Source organism: Cervus elaphus, chromosome 10, assembly GCF_910594005.1.
Source record: "Cervus elaphus chromosome 10, mCerEla1.1, whole genome shotgun sequence".
Lineage (NCBI taxonomy): Eukaryota > Metazoa > Chordata > Mammalia > Artiodactyla > Cervidae > Cervus > Cervus elaphus.
This window is the reverse complement of record NC_057824.1, coordinates 29,784,353-29,807,890: the sequence shown is the minus strand read 5'-3', so window position 1 is coordinate 29,807,890 and position 23,538 is coordinate 29,784,353.

The following is a 23,538-nucleotide window of genomic DNA, read 5'->3' as shown; positions in this document are numbered from 1 at the left end:
CATTGTGTGTGCCCGTCAGCTGGGAATGCTTCAAAAATTACAGCCATGTGTTACACAGAATATGTGACAATTAAACTTAAATGGGGCACATACATATTTAATTACCTGAAAATACAATAAATTCCTCTGGAGAGAGATAATTCCAGTTGGCAAACATTCACATTTAAAAAAAAACATGTAGTTGACATACAGTGTAATGTTTCAGGTGTATTATATTGTGGTTTGACATTTGCATATGTTATGAAATGATCACCGTAAGTCTGGTAACCCTTTGTTTTCATAACAAGTTATTACAATATTATTGACCATATTTCTAATGCTGTATATCACAGCCCCATGGATGACTTATTTTATATCTAGAGGTTTGTGCTCTTTATCACCTTCACTGTTTCCCACCCTGATCCTCCTCTCCTCTGGAAACCACCCATTGTTCTCTGCATCTATGAGCCTGTTTCTTTGTATTTTGTTTTGTTTGTACACTCCATGTGTAAGTGAGATCAGGCTTCCCAGGTGGTGCTAGTGGTAAAGAACCCGCCTGCCGATACAAGAGACGTAAGAGATACAGGTTTGATCCCTGGGCTAGGAAGATTCCCTAGAGGAGGGCATGGCAACTCAGTCCAGTATTCTTGCCTGGAGAATCCCCATGGACAGAGGAGCCTGGAGGGCTGCAGTCCATGGGGTCACAAAGAGTCAGACATGCCTGAGGCAGCTGAGCACACATGCATAGTTGAGATCACCCGGTATTTGTCTTTCCTGACTTATTTCATGTAGTAGAAAAGTATAATACCTTCTGGATACATCCATGTTGTCACAGTTGGCAATATTTCTTTCTTATGGCCAAGTAACATTCCATCACATACACACACACACACACACACACACACACACACACACACACACACACGTCTTCTTTATCCCCTCATCAGTTGATGGACAATTAAGGTGCTTCCATAGTGCAGCTATTGTAAATAGTGCTGCAAAAACATTGGTGTGCATATGTCTTTTTCTTCAGTGTTCTTATTTTCTCCCAAGAAAGACCCAGAGTGAAGTTGCTGAAATGTATGGCAGCTCTATTTTTAACTTTTTAAGGAATCTTCTTTGGAAAACAGTGGATACATCAATTTACATTTCCACCAACAGTGCACAAGGATCCCCTTTTCTTCACATCCTCACCAATACTTGCTATTTGTTGTTTTTTGATGACAGTCATTCTGATAGGTGTGAGTTAGTATCTCATTGTGCTTTTGCTTTGGATTCTCTGATTATGAGTGATATCAAGCATCTTTTCATATGTTTGTTGGTCATCTTATGTCTTCTTTAGAAATGTCTATTCGGGTCCTCTGCCCATTTTTAAATTTTTTTGTTGTTGTTGAGCTGATTTAGTTCTTTGTAAATTTTGGATATTAACCCCTTAGCAGATACATTTCTTGCAAAAGTCTTCTCCCATTCAGGAGGCTCCTTTTTTTTTGTTGATAGTTTCTTGTGCTGTGCAAAAGTTTTGTAGTTTGATGCTGTTCCAGTTGTTTATTTTCGTTTTTTTGCCTGAGACCCCCCCCCCCCCCAAAATATTGCTAAGATCAGTGTTGTGTTAAAGAATATACTGCCTATGTTTTCTTCTAAGAGTTTCATGGTTTTGGGTATTAACATTTAAGTATTTAATCCATTCTGAGTTTGTTTTTATATATGGTATAAGAAAGTAGTCCAATTTGATTCTTTTGCATGTTTTCCCAGTACCATTTATTGGAGAGGCAGTTTCTTCCCCATTGTATATTCTTGCCTTCTTTGTCATAGATTGTGTGTGTGTGTGTGTGTGTGTGTGTGCACACGCGCGTGCTTAGTTGTGTCCGACTCTTTGAGACCTCATGCACTATGTAGGACCCCAGTCTATGGAATTTTCCAGGCAAGAATACTGGAGAGGATTGCTATTTCCTACTCCAGGGGATCTTCCCAACCCAAGGATTGAACCCTCATCTCTTGCATCTCCTACACTGGCGGGTGGATTCTTTACCACTGGGGTACCTGGGGAGCCCCTTTCATAGATTAATGGATCATGTAAATGTGAGGGTTTTTTTCTGGGCTCTCCATTGTGTTCCACTGATTTGTGTGTCTGTTTTTATGGCTATAAAAACAGCCATACTGTTTTTATATGTTATAAAACATGTTATATAAAATATGTTATAAAACATAAAACATATATATGTTATATGTTTATGGCTATAAAAACAGCCAGTACTGTACTGTTTTGATGGCTATAACTCTGTAGCTATAGTTTGAAATTTGGGAGTGTGGTACTTCAAGCTTTGTTCTTCTTTTTCAAAATAGTTTTGACTATTCAGGGTCTTCGTGTTTTCACACAAATTTTAGAATGATTTGTTTCTGTTCTATGAAAAATACCTTTTGTACTTTGATAGAGATTGCATTGTATCTGTAGATTTTCTTGGGTAATATAGTCATCTTAACAATATTAATTCTTGCAAAACGTGAGCATGGTGTGGTATATCTTTCCATTTGTTTTAATCGTTTTCAATTACTTTTGCCAATATCTTATACTTCTCAGAGTACAAATCTTTGACCTCCTTGGTTAAATTTATTCCTAGGTATTTTATTCTTTTTGATGCAATTTTAAGTGAGATTGTTTCCTTAATTTCTCTTTCTGAGAATAAGTTGCTAGTGTATTTCTATGCAACAGATTTCTGTGTCTCATTTTAGTATCCTGAGGCTTCACTGAAATCATTTGTTAGTTCTAACAGCTTTTGGTAGCACCTTCAGAATTTTCTGTGTATAGTATCACGTCATCTGCAAGTGGTGGCAGTTTCATTTCTTACTTTCCAACTTGGATTTCTTTTATTTCTTTTTCTTGTCTAACTGCTGTGGCTAGGACTTCCAATACCAAAAGTGGTAAGAGTGGACATCCTTGTCTTGTCCCTGATCTTAGAGGAAAAGTTTTCAGCTTTTCACCATTGAGTGTGATATTAGCTGTGAACTTGTTAGGTATGACCTTTAGTATGTTTATTATGAGAGGGTATGTTCCCTATATACCCATTTTGTTGACAATTTTCATCATAAATTGGTGTTGATTTTGTCAAAAGATTTGTCTACCCATATTGAGATGGTGATATGATTTTTATTTTTCAGTTTGTTAAGGTGGTATGTTACATTGATTGATTTGCAAAATTAAACTTCCTTGCATTCCTAGGATAAATCCCACTTGATCATGGCATATGATCCTTTTAATGTATTGCTGCTTGCTTATCTACACTTTGTTTAGTTCTTTTTGGGTATATGTGTCTTATTCCTTCATTTAAAGCACATTTCTCTGACCCTCCACTTTGCTCAATTCTCTGTGTTTATTTTGTGTGCTAGGCAGGTCAGTTATGTTTCCCAACCTTGAAGAAATGGCCGTACACAGGAGACATCCTATGGGGCCTAGCAGCACACTTGTCTCTGGTCTCCAGACCTATGTGCTTTAGTGGTGCCTATGTGGGCTGCTTGTGTCCTTCTCTTGGGGTGGGGCTGATTTCTGTGGGCACTCTGGTAGACGGAGCAGGCCCCCAACCTGGGAAGCTATGAGGTTGTGCCCTGTTCAGGGACTGTGGACTCACTGGAAGGCCAGATAGGCTTCTTGCATGGTTGGCTGTGTGTCGGGGAGACATGGGCCTGCTGCTGGCTCACTGCTGGGCATGGCCAGGTCCCTGTGTGGCTGTCAGTACAGCCTGGGGTGCTCAGCGCTGGTACTGGTCCACTGGTGGGTGGGGCTGGGTCTCTGGTGCTAATTCACTAAAGGGAGTATTTTTAAATGGTGTTTGCCAGTGCTGGCATTATCGCAGTAGAATAACTCCCCCAAATGGCTGCCTGCTATGTCTGTCTCCCCAAGGGGAGTCTCAGTGCTTCCTGCCTCTCCAGGAGGTTCTCCAAGATGGGCAAGAGTGTATGACCTAGGCTCCTTTCAAACTCCTGTCTTGACACAGACTCAGAGCAAGTGAGAATTTTGCATGTGCCCTTTAAGAGTGCAGTCTGTTTCCAATAGCCCTCCAGCTCTCCTAAACACAAGCTCCACTGGTTTTCAAAGCCAGACATTCTGGGGGCTGCCCTTCCTGGTGCAGGACCCCCAGGCTGGGGAGCCCAATGTGGAGGTTCGACCCCTTGCTCCTTGGGTAGAACACCTAGGACTGTGATATTCCTCCCGTTTGTGGGTTGCTGATCTGGTGGTAAGGGTCCTGACTATATCATTTCTCAGTCCCTCCTACCCATCTCATTGTGGTTCCTTCTTCATATCTTTAACTGTGGAAAATCTTTTCCGCTAGTCTTCAGGTCATTCTCATAGGTAGCTATAATTTGGTGTATCTATGTAGGTAAGTGACTCAATGTCTTCCTACTCTGCCTTCTCTCTACCACTCGTGTGTTTTAGTTGCCAGTTTGTGTGTCTGTCTTACCCACTATCTCAGGGTTCCTCAGTCTCAACACCATTGAAATTTGGGTCCCTGTGTTGCAGGGGCTCTCTTGTGCAGACAGTATGTTAAGCAGCATCCCTGGCCTCTCCCCACTAGACACTGTAGCATGCTTCCCCCTCCATCTCCATTGTGACAACCAGAAATGTCTCCAGACGTTGCCAAGTGCCCCAGGTGGGAGCACATGTGTAATCACCTGTGGCTGGAACCACTTCACTAGACTACAGGCTCTGGGAGGACAGAAGGTGTGTCTATCTTTCTCATCCTAAACCTCCAGAATCTAGGATAACACCTACTGCTTATTTGGTCCTTAATTAATGTTTGCTGAATGGCTGAATGAAGACTCTGGGCAAAGTAGCAAAACATGCCTCAGGCAAAAGTCAGAAGACCTGAATTCTCATCTTGAATGTGCCAGTAACTGGTTAGGTGTTCAGCTCTGTGTTCTGAGTTCAGTTCTCTGAAACTGACATGGACAAGCATGACTGCTCCGCAGAGTGTGGCGAAAAGACAGGTGTCAGCATCACCTGGTCGTGGGTGAGACATGCAAATTATTCTCCTCCTCCCCAGACCCAGGGAATTGAAGTCTCTGGGTGTGGAGCCCTAATATGTATGTTTTAACAAGCTCTCTAGGGGATTCTGATTCACGCATCAGCAGTTCTTACCCCTGCCTGACTGATCTTAGAATTCACTTGGAACGCTTTTTAAAGCCGGGATGCTTGAGACGCTAGATTCCCCCAGCTCACTTTCATGAGCAGTTGTGTTGGGGCTGGCTGCTGGCATTTCCCACCTGCCTCAGGACACTCTTCATGCAGACTGCTCTGTGCTTCCCGGCTTAAACCTTTCGGAAATTGCATTAACTCTTTCAGTCCACCAGAGGGCCATTCACAGCGCTGAGAGGGAATAGGGTTCTCATTTCCGGGCAGGGGCAGCGGAGTCAGGGACCCTCAAATACACGGGGAGGAGCAAGTGTCTGCGTCCTTCCTCCCCAGCTCCACTTGGGAAAATATCCAGGCTGGATTAAGAAGCACTATAAATGTCTCTGCTTTATTCATGCTCTACACAACTTCCTTATCCCAGGATAGCAATGGGCAAATCCTAACCAAGATTCTCTGCCAGACTACAGATTTCAAAATCCATGTCAAGAATCTTCCAACAAAATTTATTTCAGAAACCCTCCATGCATCTAGGTCCAAGGGAGCTTCTTACTTCAGAAGGTAGCTGTACTTTAGTGTAGGGACAGGTGAATGTGAAGTCAGCCACACCTGGTCCTTCTTGAGTAAGCCACTTCCCTCTTCTGGATCTCAGATCTTAAATGTGGAGAAGGCAACTTACTGTCTGAGTTGTGGTGCGGGTCAACCTAGGTGAAGAGGTGAAAAAGCATTGGCAGGAAAACAGCTGATCAAAAGTTCAGTGATAATGAACATGACATTGTAAATCAAATATAGGCAATAAAAACATTAAAAATAAAAAGCAACATCAAAAAAGCTCTCAGTGGTTCTCCAAGTATGGTCCAGACCAGCAGCATCACCTGGAGACTTGCTGGAAATGCAAATTCTCTATCTCAGACGTACTGAATTAGAAACTGGAGGTGGGGCAGATGACTTCCCCTTTCCAACCCTCAATTTTCTCATTTGTGAAACTAAAATGATAGCAGTACCTATATTTCAGAGACCCGTTGCAAGGGTTAAATGAGATACAGGCATGCAAAATAGTTAGCACAGTGTCTGGTATACTGTTAAGAACTCAGTAAATATTGCTATTGCATTATCATCTTCAAACCCCTGCTCCATGCAAGGCTCGAGAAGGAGCTTTTGTTAAAACTCTGTGCAAATAAATAGTTCATGCAGGCTTTTGCAAAATATCGTATTTTGTCTCAGGATGCTCCCCGTGGAATACAACATACTGAACAGGAGTTATGGTGTACAAATGTGCCATGCTACTACGTCAGCCAGCTTTATAACTCATTCTGAGAAAGGCCATCACTCAGAGCAATATAGCTATTTATTGTAGGGTCCCATTATGGGCTGTGATCTATTTAAGCCTATCCAGCTGTCAGAAAGACCAGCTTTCCTGCCACCTATCAGGAATAAGAAGATGGGCTTGGGGCAGGGAAAAAAAACCAAAAAACAAATAGCAGACAGGACTTGAAAAATATTCCACTCATGGCTAGAGAAAATGTAAAAGATGCCGAGGGAAGGAAATAGGATCATATCTGAGTGGCCTTGCAGCAGTGGCAGAGAAATTTCTAGATGAATCAACTAAGGCAGGGAATTATCTGTTGTTTGTGGACATCTTGATGGCGAGCTGGAAGAGTGAGCTGAATTTTTTAGGCAGAGACAGGGAAGGTGGGATTGAAATTTACCTTCATGCATTGCAAGTTTCAATAATCAGGGTGAAAAGTGTAGAACCACTCAGCTGAAGATAGTTCATCTTCAGTGAAATTGGGTTTTACTTCCTTCTTGCCTCTTGCAAAGGACTTTCTCTTGCTCAGATTTTCTGAGTCTCTTTTATTGGCCACAACCACTTAAAGTCCTCGCTTCCCTAAGGATTTAATTGATTACTAGCTGAAAATAAATCACAAGACAGTGTGTTCACCTGTAGTTGGCAAGATTTGAGAACACAAACTCATGTAACTCAACAGTAAAAAGAAAAAAAAAATCCAAATAATGCAACTAAAAATGGAGGAAGGACCTGAATGGACATTTTTCCAAAAAAAAAAAAAAAGATATTCAAATGGCCAACAGATACAGGAGAAGACGTTCAATATCACTAATCATCAGGGAATCGCAAATTAAAACCACAGTGAGATATCATTGCACACAAGTTAGGATGGTCATCATCAAAAAGAAAAGAAATAAGTGCTACTGAGGATGGAGAGAAAAGAGAATCCTGTATACAGTTGGTGACAATAAAAATTGGTAAGGCACTATGGAAGACAGTATGAATATTCCTCAAAAAAGTTAAGAACTACAGTATGACCTAGTAATTCCATTTCTGGGTAAATATCCACAGGAAATGAAATCACTATCCTATGTTCATTGAAGTATTATTCACAACAGTCAAGATATGGATGTGTGTCTGCAGATGGATGAATAGATAAAGAAAGAGTAGTACATATACACAAAGGAATATTATTCAGTCATAAAAAAGAAAGAAATCTTGTTGTTTGTGGCAAGGATGGACCTTGAGGGCATTACAGTAAGTGAAATAAGTCAGGTGAAGACAGACAAACACCGGATGGCTTCACTCATATGTGGAAGCTAAAGTAACTGAACTCATAGAAACAAAGAACAGGTTGCCAGAAGCGGGGGTGGGGTTGTGGGGAATGAGGTCAAAAGGTACACTCTTTCAGTTGTGTAATGAATAAGTTCTGGGGATGCAGTACACAGCGGGGCGACCATAGTTCACAATACTACAGTGTATAATTGAAAGTCGCTGAGAGAGTAGATCAAACATTTTCATCACACACACACTAACACACATGCTTGTCTTTCTTTCATTGAAGTTTAATTGACTGATTTCAGGTGTAGAGCAAACTGATTCACATAAAAATTCTTTCTCAGATTCTTTTCCATTATAGGTTATTATCAGATATTAAATATAGCTCCTTGCGTTATACAGTAGGTCCCTGTTGTTTATCTATTTTACGTATAGTAATGTGTATCTGTTAACCCCAAATTTAATTCCTAATTTATCCCTCTCCCTTTTTCCCCTCTGGTAACCATTAGTTAGCTTTTGATGTCTGTGAGTTTATGTCTGTTTTGTAAACAAGTTCATTTGTATCTTTTTTTTCCTTTTAGATTCCACATATGAGTGATTTCATTTATTTGTTTTTGTCTGACTTAGCATGATAATCTCTAGGTCCATCCATATTGCTACAAAAGGCATTATTTCATTCTTTTCATGAGCCATTCTTTTTTTGTAGCTGAATAATACTGTAATATATGCTTCGCTGGTAGCTTAGACAGTAAAGAATCCACCAGCCAATCCAGGAGATGCTGATTTGATCCCTGGGTCTGGAAGATCCCTTGGAGTAGGAAATGGCAAACCACTCCAGTATCCTTGCCTGGGACTGTCTGTGGGGTCACAAAGAGTCAGATGCAACTGAGTGACTAACACTTCCACTTTTCATATGTGTGTGTATATATATATATATATATATATATATATCTAAATATATGTATATATGTACATATGTATACACACCACAGTATATATATATACATATACATATATATATACACATATACATATAGATAGATACATACATACCACATCTTTATCATTTCGTCTATTGGATATTTACATTGCTTCCATATTTTGGCTATTGTAAATGGTGCTGCTGTGAAATTGGGGTGCCTGTAGCTTTTTGAATTAGAGTTGTCATCTTTTCTGGATATATGCCCAGGAGTAGGATTGTTGGATCATATGGTAGTTCTATTTTTAGTTTGTTAAGGAAACTCCATACCGTTTTCAATAGTTGTTGCACCAATTTACATGCCCACCAACAGTGTAGGAGGGTTCCCTTTTCTCCACACCCTCTCCGGTATTTACTACTTGTAGACTTTTTAATGACGGCCATTCAGACCAGAGTGAGGTGATACCTCATTGTAGTTTTGATAATTAGTGATGCTGACCATCTTTTCTTGTGATTGTTGGCCATCTTTATGTCTTCTGTGTATTTTTCTGAACTGTTTGCAAATAAATTTTATATAGCATGAAACTTCAACCCTAATATCTCATCATGCATCTTCTGTAATATATTCTCATCTAACTCTGTTTATTCCCTAGCATTATTGATATACAATTACATATAGCATTGTATTGTATGGAGAGAGAGAGACGAAGAGGAAGGAGAGAGAGCAGAAATTTCAATGAGGCAACGATTATAAATCTAAGGTGGAGGATATGCATGTGGTCACTTACAGATCCTTTAGCCTTCCTCTGAAGTCATACTTCTTGGGTTCAAATCTCCACTTTCTAATTTACTAGCTGTTTAATGCCTCTAGGCAAGCTACATCAATACTCTGTGCCTCTATACTACCATCATGAAATGGAAATTATTACAGTACCTAGCTCACAGGGATTTTATGAGGAAGAAATAAATTAAAGTGATTACAACCATTCCTTGAATGGAATACATGATAAAAAAAAAATGTGAGCCCTGTGGTTATCTGTGATAGATAGATACACGCGTACATAGATAGATGAGTGGATGGGTGGATGTATACATGCATACAAATTATTAAAACAAATATGTAAATTAGACAAGGCCACACCTGGATTCCAACAAGCTAACAGCTGAAAGACTTTGTTTTCCCCTCTGAAGGGTGCCTTGTCCATTGCAGGCACCGGCAAGAGTGAGGAACCGGCAGTAACTGAGACCCATAGTGACTGCCTGGCGGTGCCTGCTCCTCACTCGGGGAGGTCACCCTCCTCCAAAGTCAATTTCAGTCCAATCTCACTCTAAGTGGTGCCCTTGTGGATACAGGAGTCCTGTTCTGCCGAGGATGGAGCCTCCCTAATGGTACTGCATGTAGAATAGGGTCCAGCACCCGGGTTGCATTTTAAACACGTTCCGCGCCATTAGGCAGTTCTCATCGCTGATAGGATTGACTGCCCCCTGGCAGGGTCCTGTGGGCTCCGGCCAAGCTTAGCCGGTCTGGCCCGGGCATCCTGCCAAGAACCTCCCGCCGAGGAGTGGCCACTCTTAGGTGACCACGCACCAGCGGCGTGACCTGGTGAGGAGAAACTAGCCTGGTGTCCACAGCGGGCCTTTGTGAATCCAGATTAGAGAGGGAAGTGGTGAGAGGCCTTTCAGCCATGTTCCTCGGGAGCCAGTCCGCTTGCAGTAATAGAAATACTCCGTGAGGTGCCTCTCTCCACCCGGCTCCAACCCTGCAGTCACTCTGAGCTGACCTTCTTTCCATTTGTCCAGCACAACTGGAACCTCCCTCACTTAGGATCTTTACCTGTGCACATCGTCTCTGGGCATTCTTTCTCCTGCTGGTCCCTGCTCACTGGGTGGGTCAGCTCCTCTGAGAAGCCCTCCTGGATCACACATGGCAGCTAAAGGTTGCTTGTGACTATCCTTGATCTCAACAATGTTTTTTCCTTCCCCCGTGGCTCACCGTCATTTGTCCATAAGGATAACGATTGGTACTGCAGGTTCTCTGTCTGGCCACCCTCCTCAGCCAGCGCCCGGCCTGCGAAGTGGTGGCTCTGTTCCCTCTCCAGGCTCTTGATGGGCAGTAAGTTCTAGAAAGTGCATGCCCCCCTATACTCCCTTAGCACTAAGGAGGTCACAGCTCCCTGATGTTGCCAGCCTCTGGCAGCCTCCCCGCCCTGGGGTATCTTTCAGCCCTGCCCACACCTCGGTCAATATCCCCTTCATCGCACTCAGCTCGGTTGCTCCTTGGATTAGGCCATTTGCTTCCTGCTACAATAATATTATTGTATTATTGTTATATCAATATAATAATTGATAGTATACCCAAAAATAATATCAATCTCACAGGGTTGTTGTGAGAATTACATTAGCGCCCGGGCAGGACGGGTAGTGCCAAGATTATTTACCATTGTTATTATTATTACTAGCTATTATTTTCTTTCCTCACACTTAGCATAATTTACACGTATTTGTGTGATAATTGTACACTACATTTCTCTGCAGGTTTGGGAGTCCATGTCTGGGTCTGTTTGTTCAGCCTTTGATGACCCGGTGCCTGGTGTGAAGCAGATCTCAAAAAATATCTGATGAATGAATGAATGAACGCAGGGTTTCACTTTCACAGCACTTTGATATATCATGCTGAATTGTGTGACAGATTGCTGCTATTAGAACTTTTTGTCTTATAAAGGCAGCAATTTCATAAGATTTTCACCTACTACCATATCCCCTTTGATTCTGGATAGTTAGCAAGATGAGGAATACAATCACCATTTTATAAATAATGAAGCAGGAGAAGTACTGAGGGAATAGCCAGGGGAGGGAGTGGGGGGACACAAACCTACTCTGTGCCTGGTCTCTGTTAGGTATTCAACAGACAGGATTTAATTTAATTTTCATAATGATTCTCATAACGACATCATTATCCTGTGGTTCACAGATGCAGAACCTGGGGGAGAGCAGTTACAGGACTCACCTACGAGGTGAGAAGGTGGCAGAACTAGTGGTATAATCCAGTCTTAGCAGGTTTGACTCTTAGTTTTGTGTTTTTTCCGCACAGCAATTCTCCCATTATATGCCCTGGAGAAACATACCCATGTACACAGAGGAATATACAAAAACCTATACAAAAATATGTTTGTAATAGTGGAAACAAATGGTATCAATCCCAAATGTCTATCAGTGAGAGAAAGGATGAGAAAAAAAAAAAAACTGGAACATTTAAACACTGAAAGAGTATATGTCAGTTAAACTGAATGAACTAGAGATATTCATACCATCTTTAATGTGGAGGAGGAAGCAGTGTGGATGAAAAAAACTGCCAAGGAGTGTATTAGTATAGGATCATTTCATATCAAGTTTCAACAATATATCAAAGATTACCATGTGTCTTTTAAGGATGTGCTGAGCTGTGCTTTGTCGCTCAGTCATGTCTGACTCTTTGTGACCCCATGGACTGTATCCGTGCAGGCTCCTCTATCCATGGGGATTCTCCAGGCAAGAATACTGGAGTGGTTTGCCATGACCTCCTCCAGGGTATCTTCCCAACCCAGGGATCGAACCCAGGTCTCCCACATTGTAGATGGATTCTTTACTATCTGAGCCACAGGGAAGCCCATGAATACTGGAGTGGGTAGCCTATTCCTTCTCCAGGGGATCTTCCCAACCCAGGAATCGAACGGGGCTCTCCTGCATTGCAGGCAAATTCTTTACCAGCTGAGCCACCAGGAAGGGCCATCTTTTCAGGATATAAACGTGTAATCAGTTCTGTTCAGTTCAGTTCAGTCACTCAGTCATGTCCGACTCTTTGCGACCCCATGAATCGCAGCACGCCAGGCCTCCCAGTCCAACACCAACATGTAATAGGCATGCTCAAATTCAAGGGATTATAAGCTTCAAATACAAAATTGTGGTTGAAGGGATGGAGATGATCTTATAGAGAGTAATCAGGGGTCTCATGGTTGCTGGGATGTTTTCCTTAAGCTGGATGAGTGTTTATTACATTATTTTATACTATTTCCCCCAATGCCTTATTTAAGGTCAACGAACTGGCTAAGTATGCAGATAGACAAGTATATCTGCCTCCTAACTTCCCCCCACAGCAAAGCTCTCCAAAAGCAGATAATCACCCCTTTGTGCGATGAGGGAAAGAGGTGAAATGCAACATTGACTAATCCTTATCTTTCCCTCCTTCCTTCCCTGATCACTGCCTTACCATCCTCCTTGACATGATGGTATGGCCAGTGACCAAGTCTCTGTAAAGAGGAAATTTGCAGAGGGGTTTCTGGAAAATATACCTTTTGTTCATAAAAGAGGAGGAGATGTGAGCAGATGGCATTCTCCTCTCTCTCTGTTTTGTATATTGTCCGGATGAGGACGTGATGTTTGGAGCTGTGGCAGCCATCTTGGGACAATGAGGAAAGGGACAAAGACTCATAGAAAAGCTATTGTTGAACTGCTGAGTGAACTCTGGAATCACCTAACCATAATCTATATGGTTAATACACTTTTATTCCAGAGTTATACTACTAGCAAACAAAAGCATGTCATCTGACTGTCCTAAGGAAAGAAAGATAAGCAGGTCTTTGGTTCAGGGGCAAATCATCTGGACTCATGCCCTTGAATGTGATCTGTTAAAAGTCATAAATAGAAGCTCATCACTCCTTTGCTTAGACCCTGTAATGGCCCTTTTTTGCTCTTTGGTTGAGAATCGAAATCCTTAACAAAGTCTTCCAGGCCTGGCTCAAAACTGGCCCCTGCTTGTTTCCGGCCGAGCCATGGCCCACACTTCTCAGTTTGACTCACAATGCTGCAGTCACACCAGCTTTGCTATTGTTGTGATTTTGTTTCACTTCGTTTCTCTCGTTCACCAAAGCCCTTCTTAGCTCAGGGCATTTGCATGAACTGTCCGTCTGCCTGAAATGTTTGCTTTACTCCCGTTGCCTGGTGAACGATTGTAAGCCTTCGATTCTCACCTGAAGCAGGAATTCTTTACGGAAGCCTTCCCCCTTGTTGTATTTCTCACTACCCTGCTTTTTCCTTCCTGGCTCTACATTTACTTATTTTTCTGGCATTGATGCTTCTACAACCTCAGTTTCCACCAATGTAATTTAGGTTCCACTGGGATAGATACACTGTGATGTATACTGTGTTCAGTCAGGTCCAGCTCTTTGTGACTCCAAGGACTGTAGCCCACCAGGATTCTCTGTCCATGGGGTTTTCCAGACAAGAACACTGGAGTAGGTTGCCATTTCCTCCTCCAGCGGATCTTCCCGACCCAGGGATTGCACCTGCATCTACCCGTGTCTCCTGCATTGCAGGTGAATTCTTTACTGCTGAGCCACCAGGGAAGCCCATAGAAGTTGGACTTTAATCTCTCCCATCCAACCCAGAATCTATGCTGTGACGCTGTACATTGTGCCCTGTTTTCCCCAAAGTGATGCTCTGAGCATCTCACCTCCCGTTCTCAAAACTACTGAAGATAATATATGTTAACTAATATTATTATTGTGACTTCTCATTGTCTACAATTAAATTTCATGTCCTTAGCCTGTCATTCAAGATTGTCTGTCATTCACTTCTTTCTTTATTCACTCAAAAAATATTTATTGAACCCTTATCAGAAAAGAATATACCTGCAATGCAGGAGATCCAGGTTTGATCCCTAGGTCAGGAAGATCCCCTAGAGAAGGGCATCTCCAATATTGCCTTATATTCCCATTCCAGTATTCATGCCTACGGAATTCCATGGACAGAGGGGTCTGGAGGGATACAGTGCCTGGGGTTGCAAAGAGTTGGATGCCACTGAACGACTTTCATTTTCATTACCATGTTGCAAGCACTGTTCTAGGCAGCAGCCCATTTGTCCCCTTTCACCTCCTCTGTCCTCACTACTATCAGCCAAGAAACATTCATCTCCGCTCGCCCCACTAGCATCTGTCTCTAAACCACAAACTGAATACTATTCTCTCCATATTGTTGCTCAAATTCTTTCTTTTGCCTAAAGTATTTCTGCTCTGTATTCACCCAATAACTCCTGACCCATTGTTTCAATCCCACTCTCTGTCTTTTACTCAAAAACATGGATTAAACCCTTCTATGTGTCTCCCTGGCTCTTGCATCAGATTGCTGATCCCAGGGGGACATCAATTGTGTGCCTTTCTTTATTGCACCTGTATGACGTCATCCACACAGCCGATGCACATAATCCACTGAATTGTGGAAAGGAAAAAAGAGCCTGAATGGAAACTTACAGCTTCTTTTGCTTTCAAGGCTTAAAACATCTGAGCCAATAGTCCTCAAATATGTTTGATCATGGACACTCCCTTCAAAGAAAAGTGGACAGGCATGCCACTTAAGCTTCCCAGATGGCACTAGTGCTGAAGAACCTGCCTATCAATGCAGGATACTTAAGAAATGCAGGTTCGATCCCTGGGTCAGGAAGATCCCTTGGAGAAGGAAATGGCAACCCACTCCAGTATTCTTGCCAGGAGAATCCCATAGACAGAGGAGCCTGGCGGGCTATAGTCCATGAGGTTGCAGAGTCAGAAATTACTGAAGGGACTTTACACACACACACACACACACACACACACACACATATAATACTCTCCAAATAACATATATATATATATTATACTCTCCAATTCACATATGAAAAAGAACTCTTGAAAAGCATGAGACACAGTCTCCAAAATCACTGCACATGGTGACTGCAGCCATGAAATTAAAAGACGCTTGCTCCTTGAAAGAAAAGCTATGACCAACCTAGACAACATATTAAAAAGCAGAGACATTACTTTGCCAACAAAGGTCCGTACAGTGAAAGCTATGGTTTTTCCAGTAGTCGTGTATAGATGTGAGAGTTAGACCATAAAGAATGCTGAGTGCCAAAGAATTGATGCTTTTGATTTGTGGTGTTGGAGAAGACTCTTGAGAGTCATTTGGAATGCAAGGAGATCCAACCAGTCAATCCTAAACGAAATCAGTCCTATTCATGGGAAGGACTAGTACTGAAGCTGAAACTCCAATACTTTAGCCACCTGATGCAAAGAACTGACTAACTGGAAAAGACCTCTGATGCTGGGAAAGATTGAAGACAGGAGGAGAAGCAGATGACAGAGGATGAGATGGTTGGATGGCATCACCAACTCAATGTACGTGAGTTTGAGCAAGCTCCGGGAGTTGGTGATGGACAGGGAATCCTGTCGTGCTTCAGTCCATGGGATCGCAAAGAGTCAGACACAACTGAGCAACTGAACTGAACTGATTCTATATTCAGAAGTCCAGGGGATCATGTAGCCTGATGTGTTTTAAAGACTGGCTTAAACTCCAGAGAGGGCTGACTCTTTCTAGTCCCCACTGAATGGCCATGAGTACCTTCTGAGGAAAGGCAAGGCATTTTGCTGCAGTGGCAGAGAAGTATTTGGCCTGAGGCTTCTACTTTTGTGGCTCCCCATGACCTTGGCATTTCTGTTCTCTGTTCCTTGAATCTTCCTTCAGTTGGATGAGGGGGCGCCTGACAGTTAAAATAGTAACTTTTTTTTTTCTTGTCTTCCTTGATTACCCATTACCTGAGATTAAGCTGCAGACTGTAGAGCTGGGCTAGATCTGGGAGCTGGCTATGGAGAAGCCAGGCCCTTATCCAGCTGGGGATTTTGCTACAGAGGAAGCAGCATCTTTTACTTCTTGAGGTAGTCAGGGGATTTCTGTTAACTTTGGAAAAAGTAAGCCTGCCAGGAGACTTGTGCAGATATTGTTTCCTTTGGTGTGTCCCAACAATTTACAAGGAGCCAGGCCATCTCCTCCCCAGCTGACTCACTCCTAGGGCCAAATGAGATCCAGCTGCTTCCGCAGCCATCTCCAGCCACCCGCCAGCCCTGCAGTGAGCAGCCCCCTGGGAAATTGAATCCCGAGCTTGGTGTGTGCATCCTCCTGACCTGAGGGCTCAACAGATCCCCTGCCAGATGCCCCCTTGAAGCAGCCAGGGGACTGAGAGCAAAGCCATCAGCTGCCCACTGGGGTGACCAACCCTCCCAGTTTGCTGAGATGGTCTTGATTTTAGCACTGAATGCTCCATGTTCAGGGAACCCCATCCAGGAAGAACCGACTACGTAATTTTGCAGGGCCTGATGCAAAACGAAAGTCCAGGGCCCTCGTTCAGAATGTCTGAAGAATTTCAGGACTGTGACCACAGGGCATTAACGGAAATGTGGTCTCCTTCTGAGTGTTGGACCCTGCACACGTTGCAGGCTCATGAAGCTGGCCCTGCTCGCAGGCAAACCACGACCGCTGGTTACCTACTCCAGATGCAGAGTCCCGACGAGGAAATGTAGTGTTATTTCCACAAGGCTGTTAGTTTCTCATAGCAACCTGTGCTGTTGAGACAACAGAACCTTACACTTCCTGAATTTTCTGAAACACAGACTCCAGCCCTTCAACGCCCTCCCGGCTGTCTACAATATTCTCAAATGTGAGTAATAATACAAAAATTGCAGACTCCTAGTATTGACCTAAATTATGTTTACTACTATATTGTTGTTTAAATATGTACCAACATAAAGCTTGGCATATAGTCTGTATGCTAATAGCTCTTATACAACAAAGCCAAATTTATAAATTAAAAAATGTAAGACTATGAAACCCATAACATTTAAATTAACAAGATTAATTTAATGGGATGGATGATGCTGTTGTGCCAAAACTAAAGTGCCCTTGGCAGAGAGATTGTGGCGCCCTGCTGGCTGCGGTGATGTAGATTCCTTCTCATGGAGATTCTGCTTTGTGCTCTGGTCCTGAGATGGCTCAGTCCTCCCATCACTTTCCTCACTATGAACAAGATGTGTCACCTTTTTTGAACATCATACCCTGACACTTTTGGAACCTCACCTGCTACAAAAACACCCCTGATGGATAAAATCCACCTTTGTTCTTTCCCCATTAATCCACGATGATGAAAGATATGCTAAGTGGTGCCAGTGGGATCACAAGTGCTAATGCAAACACAGGTATTGTAATCCCATTGCTGTCCCAGGCTATAAGTGGGCCACCCAAATGACCTAAAAGTGCCCAGATTCATTTTTTAAACTTCACTGAACTAATAAGAACAACAATAACTGGAATTTATTGAGCAACTACTATGTGCCAAGCTCTATTCTTATTACTTGCCATATAGTAACTTACTTGATCCTTAAAATCCAATAAGGCAGGCACTATTATTATTGTGTTAATGGCCCAGACAATCAGGATGGTATGGTCACTCACCTAGAGACAGACATCCGAGAGTGTGAAGTCAAGTGGGCCTTAGGAAGCATTATTATGAATAAAACTATTGAAGATGATGGAATTCCAGCTGAGCTAATTCAAATCCTAAAAGATGATGCTGTTAATGGGCTGCACTCAATCAGTTAGCAAATTTGGAAAACTCAGCAGTGGCCACAGGACTGGAAAAGATCAATTTTCATTCCAATCCCAAAGAAGGGCAATGCCAAAGAATGTTTAAACTACCACACAATTGTGTTCATTTCACATGCAACCAAGGTAATGCTCAAAATCCTTCAAGTTAGACTTCAACAGTATGTAAACTGAGAACTTCCAGATAAACAAGCTGGATTCAGAAAAGGTAGAGATCAAATTGCCAACATCTGTTGGACCACAGGAATAAAAGGGAATTCCAGAAAAAGATCTACTTCTGCTTCATTGACTACACTAAAGCCTTTGATTGTGTGGATCACATACACTGTGGACAATTCTTAAAGTGATGGGAATACCAGACCAACTTACCTGCCCCCTGAGAAACCTGTGTGCAGGTCAAGAAGCAACAATTAAAACTGGACATGGAACAACAGACTTGTTCAAAACTGGGGAAGGAGTACATCAAGGCTGTATATTGCCACCCTGCTTATTTAACTTACATGCAGAGTACATCATGTCAGATGTGGGGCTGGATGTTTCACAAGCTGGAATCAAGATTGCCAGGAGAAGTATCAACAACCTCAGATAATGCAGATGATACTACTCTAATGGCAGAAAGTGAAGAGGAAATTAAAGAGCCTCTTGATGAAGGTAAAAGATGAGAGTGAAAAAACTGACTTAAAACTCAGCATTCAAGAAACTCAGGCCATGGCATCCAGTCCCATCACTTCATGGCAAATAGATGGGGAAAAAATGGAAACAGTGACAGATTTTATTTTCTTGGGCTCCAAAATCACTGCAGACAGTGACTGCAGCCATGAAATTAAAAGATGCCTGCTTCTTGGAAGAAAAGCTATAACAAACCTAGACAGCATATTAAAAAGCAGAAACAACACTTTGCCAACAAAGGTCTGTATGGGTTTTCCAGTAGTCATGTATGGATGTTGGACACAAAGCAGGCTGACTGCCGCAGAATTGTTTCTTTCAAACTGTGGTGTTAGAGAAGACTCTTGAGAGTCCCTTTGGACAGCAAGGAGCTCAAACCAGTCAATCCTAAAGAAAATCAGCCCTGAATACTCATTGGAACGACTGATGCTGAAGCTGAAGCCCCAATACTTTGGCCACCTGATGGGAAGTGCCAACTCACTGGAAAAGACCCTGATGCTGGGAAACATTGATGGAGAAAGGAAAAAGGGGTGGAGGATGAGATGTTGGATGGCATCACTAACTCAATGGACATGAGTTTGAGCAAACTCCAGGACATAGTGAAGGACAGGGAAGCCTGGCATGCTGCGGTCCATGGAGTTATAAAAGATTAAGACACGACTTAGCAACTGAACAGCAAACGACAATTACTATTGCCATTACAGATGAGAGAAATGAGTCTCAGAGAGGTGACATTAACTTTTCTCTAATTATCCCATCAGAAGTTTTCTAAGAAAAATTCTCAAAGTGAACTCACAGACTCCAGGCTGGGATCACTAGTTCAATTACTAGTTGAATGAAGTTCAGACTCCTGAGTTTGCCAATAAAGGACCTTCTTTATCTTGCCTGTTGACCTCCTCATCTTAACCTCTTGCTGCTCCATCTCATAACATGTCTTTACTGCTGGGCTAGTGAAACTCCAAGAGGGTATCAAGCTCTGCCACACTTTCTGTTCCTTTTGTTTAAAGGTCTTCCTTCTGGTACTGAATCTCAAGTCTGTGTGCCTGATGCATAGTGAGGCCCATTAATACCAAAACATTATAGAGTCTGGAACAGAGAAAGGTTTATTACAGATTTATGCAAGGAGTTGGGTGGCTCATGGCCTAAGAACCCCAAAGTTACTGAAACCTTTCGGCAAGGCCCTTTAAAAGCAAAAGGTGACGGGGGGCAATGACTGGCAACTGTCAATGAGGAGCTATTGGGGAAGTGATTCAGTCAAGGGTCAGTGTGTGGTGGTCATCAGGTGGAGAGTGATGTTAGCGGCAGATTCAGGCCTTCTCCCAGAGGCTCTCCAGCTCACGCAGCCTTGGGCCAGTGGGTGAGCTGGAACAAACTGGAGACTACATCCTGCAGGGCTTCAGAGCCCTCACTAAAGCCCCCCACCAGCCTTGGCCCAGGCCTTGAGGTAGCAGTGAACCTTTCTCTCCCTCCTGTCTCACTCCTGTTAGTTGTTGCTAACTTCTTGGGTGTCAGAACCTTTGTTCTTGAGGTCAGGTCATGGTCAGGTAATGATTTTCCTGTAAATCTGTACAAAACAAGTGCTATTCTCTGTTCTGACCGAGAAAGGACAAAGTCCCAAGGCACAGTTTTCACCCTCCAAGGTTCCAGTCCTGGTTAAGTGCAGGCAGATCTCAATTGGCAGCTCCTTCAGGGCCAGGTTCCCACCTCCCGCCCAGCTGTCGTCCCTGAGGGAGCCAGGCGCCCAACCCAACTGGCCCTCAGTCTCCTCAGGCCACCTAAATGGGGAGGCCGGTTTCACAGACTGTGACCCGGCAGACGGCTTCTGCTATTAGGTCAGAGAGACAGGAGTGAGGATTTCACTGCTGCCTCAAGGCCTGGGCCAAGGCTAGTCCGGCCTTAGTGAGGGCGCCGGACCCCTGCAGGACATAGTCTGCAGTCTGTTCCTGGGCCCTCCAGCTCACCCATTGGCCCAAGGCTGGGTGAGCTGGAGGGCCTCTGGAAGAAGGCCTGAATCTGCCTTTAACCTCACTCTCCACCTGATGATCGCCACACCACTGACCCTTGACTGAATCACTTCTCCAATGGTCCCTCACTGACAGTTGCCGGTAGGCAGGGCCCACTGCAGCGCTGACCAATAGCTGAGCAGGGCAACTAAGGATCGCTGATTGACAGGTGGCTGCTTTTGGGCGGGGCCCACTGCGGCACTGACCAATAGCTGAGCAGGACAACTAAGGGTCGCTGATTGACAGGCGGTTGCTTGTGGGCGGGGCCCACTGAGAGACCAAGCAATGGCTGAGCAAAACCTGTTGCCAAGTAATACAGTGTGGAGTAATGAGGCACAGAAATAGCTGCGTGCTAAGGGCTGGGCTCATCCTGCTCTGCTATACTTCTGCCTGGAATGCTCTTGCCCTCTCCCTCCTGGAAACCCCCTACTTGTCTTCAAGATGCTCAGTCTCACCTCTCTGTGATGCTGTTCCCAAATAAGGCAAGGCTGATACTCTTTTTTGGGGTTCCCACAGCACCAAGGTCTCACCTTCCCAGAGGCACCATTAACCTCCTCACAGCCCCTGCACTGACAGCCCCAGGGAGCCGAGGAAGCCAGAGCCTCTTCCTTCTGCCCAGAGATTTAAAACTAATGAGGACTTGAGGTCAAGGCAATGCTGTGATAGCAGCCAGTGTGGATTTATTTAGTGCTTACTTTGTGTCAGTAGCTGGTCTAAGGCCTTTTGCACATTTCACCTTATTGCAAACTCAGCAATCCTACATGGTGGGTACCACTGTCTCCCTATTTTACCGACAAGGAAGCTGGTGCACAGAGAGTATGACCACGTCCCTACCATTGTATTAACAGCAACAGTGACAGTACCACGATGTGAATCTGAGTCCATGCCCTGAGTCATGGTGCCTCTTTCACTCCTCCAGGAGACCTGGGGCTGGGGCTGGCATCGTGGTGAAAATCTGGGCAAGGTGAAAATAGAGAAGGATTAGGAACCAGTGGTAAAGGAGAAGCTAGTTCCTGGTGAGTAGATAGAGGCACTAATAGGACAAAAGCCAACATCAGGGAGACAGGCAGAGAGTCCTCTGGCCTCAAACAGCTGATGCCCAGCTGCTACTCATGGTGACCTGCTGGACGTCTCATCTTGCAGTCCAGGAGTTTCCCAAGTACGTTTTCCACTGATGTTTTAAAAATCTGACTTAGATTGGGTGCTTTTTTTCCTTTGCTATCAATACTAAAACAAAACCAAAAAAAAGACTAGAAATCCACCCACCTTGTGAAGTCTAAGTTCCTTAGAACTCATATATGCATTTTTTGCTGTACCTAAAAGGATGTTCCCCTGTTAACTCACATTGTTATATTTGGGTCATATTTATACAAATCTTTCTGAGCATAGGTATATCTCATGCATCTATATTTAGAACATATTTATACTAAAAACTTACTTGTTTATATGAAATTTAGATGTAATGGGGTGTTCTGTGTTTTAAGGGCTTCCCTAATAGCTCAGCTGGTAAAGAATCTGCCTGCAATGCAGGAGACCCTGGTTTGATTTCTGGGTTGGGAAGATCCCCTGAAGAAGGGAACGGCTACCCACTCCAGTGTTCTTGGACTTCTCTGGTGGCTTAGCTGGTAAAGAATCTGCCTGCAATGCGGGAGACCTGGGTTCAGTCCCTGGGTTGTGAAGATCCCCTGGAGAAGGGAATGGCTACCCACTCCAGTATTCTGGCCTGGAGAATTCCAAGGACTGTATAGTCCATGAAGTCGGACACGACTGAGTGATTTTCACTTTCACTTTTCTGTGTTTTATCTGGGAACACTAACCTAGAGTTATGTGAGAATTGCAGAATCTCATTCCTCCCTAGATCTCCCAAATCAGAATCTGCATGTTAGCATATGATTAGTATGTACATTAAAGTTTGAGAAGTCCAGCTAAAAGATGAATTAAAGGCAGCCTGAGGTCTTCCAGAAGTTCTTGGTCATCAGGGACCCAAAGTCTTCCTATTTTTTCACTCTAACATCCTTGTCTAATGGTTTACATCCTCAAGGTCACTTCATGGTCCAAGAGAACTTTGGTGGGGTGTGGGGTTCCCCTCACAAGTTTGGCCTCCAGATGGAAGCAAGGAGAAAAGATCAAGAGTCTTTTTCTAAATCTCACTCAATGGCCTCCACTCCCTTCTCATTGGCTGCTCCTTCCTGCAAGGGAAGCTGGGAAATGTCGTTTTTCATCTGGGTCCAGGGTCCTCCTGCGACTTAGAGGTGTGTGTGTGTGTGTGTGTGTGTGTGCGTGCGTGTGTTGTTGAGGGGTGTTATTCAGCAGGTAGCTCATCTCTGCTATTCCACTCTCAGTTAAACAGATCTGACCAGGTTGACAGGAGGCTCTGACCAAGTCAAATGGGCAGGCGAGACGAAGAAGAACCCTGAGATTAGATTACTTTAAAGAAAGGGGAAGTCCTAACTGCATTACAGCCCTGAGATCATTATAGTGCTCAGCTCAAAGATAGAGTCTGTGGTTTTATAAAGAAGAGATATTTTGGGTATAGCCTCGGTGGGTGCAGTAAGCTGCCACTGACTCAGACACCCTAATACCATGCTCTGTTCCTGAGGCCAGTGACTGATTTCTGGAGTGTTAAAGAGATGCAGTTTTACAAAACTGAGCAGAAAACACCACTGGCTATGCTGAACCTTACGGAAGTGTGGTTGTTTTTCCTCAAAGAATCACTGAAGCTTCTGTTGGAATTTACATTCCAACGTGGAGCATGTTGGAGTTGTGCAAAACTGATCCTCAACAGTGATATCTTGTGGCTGCAACAATAGCAACAATGGCCTAAGGAGGCCTAAGGAGG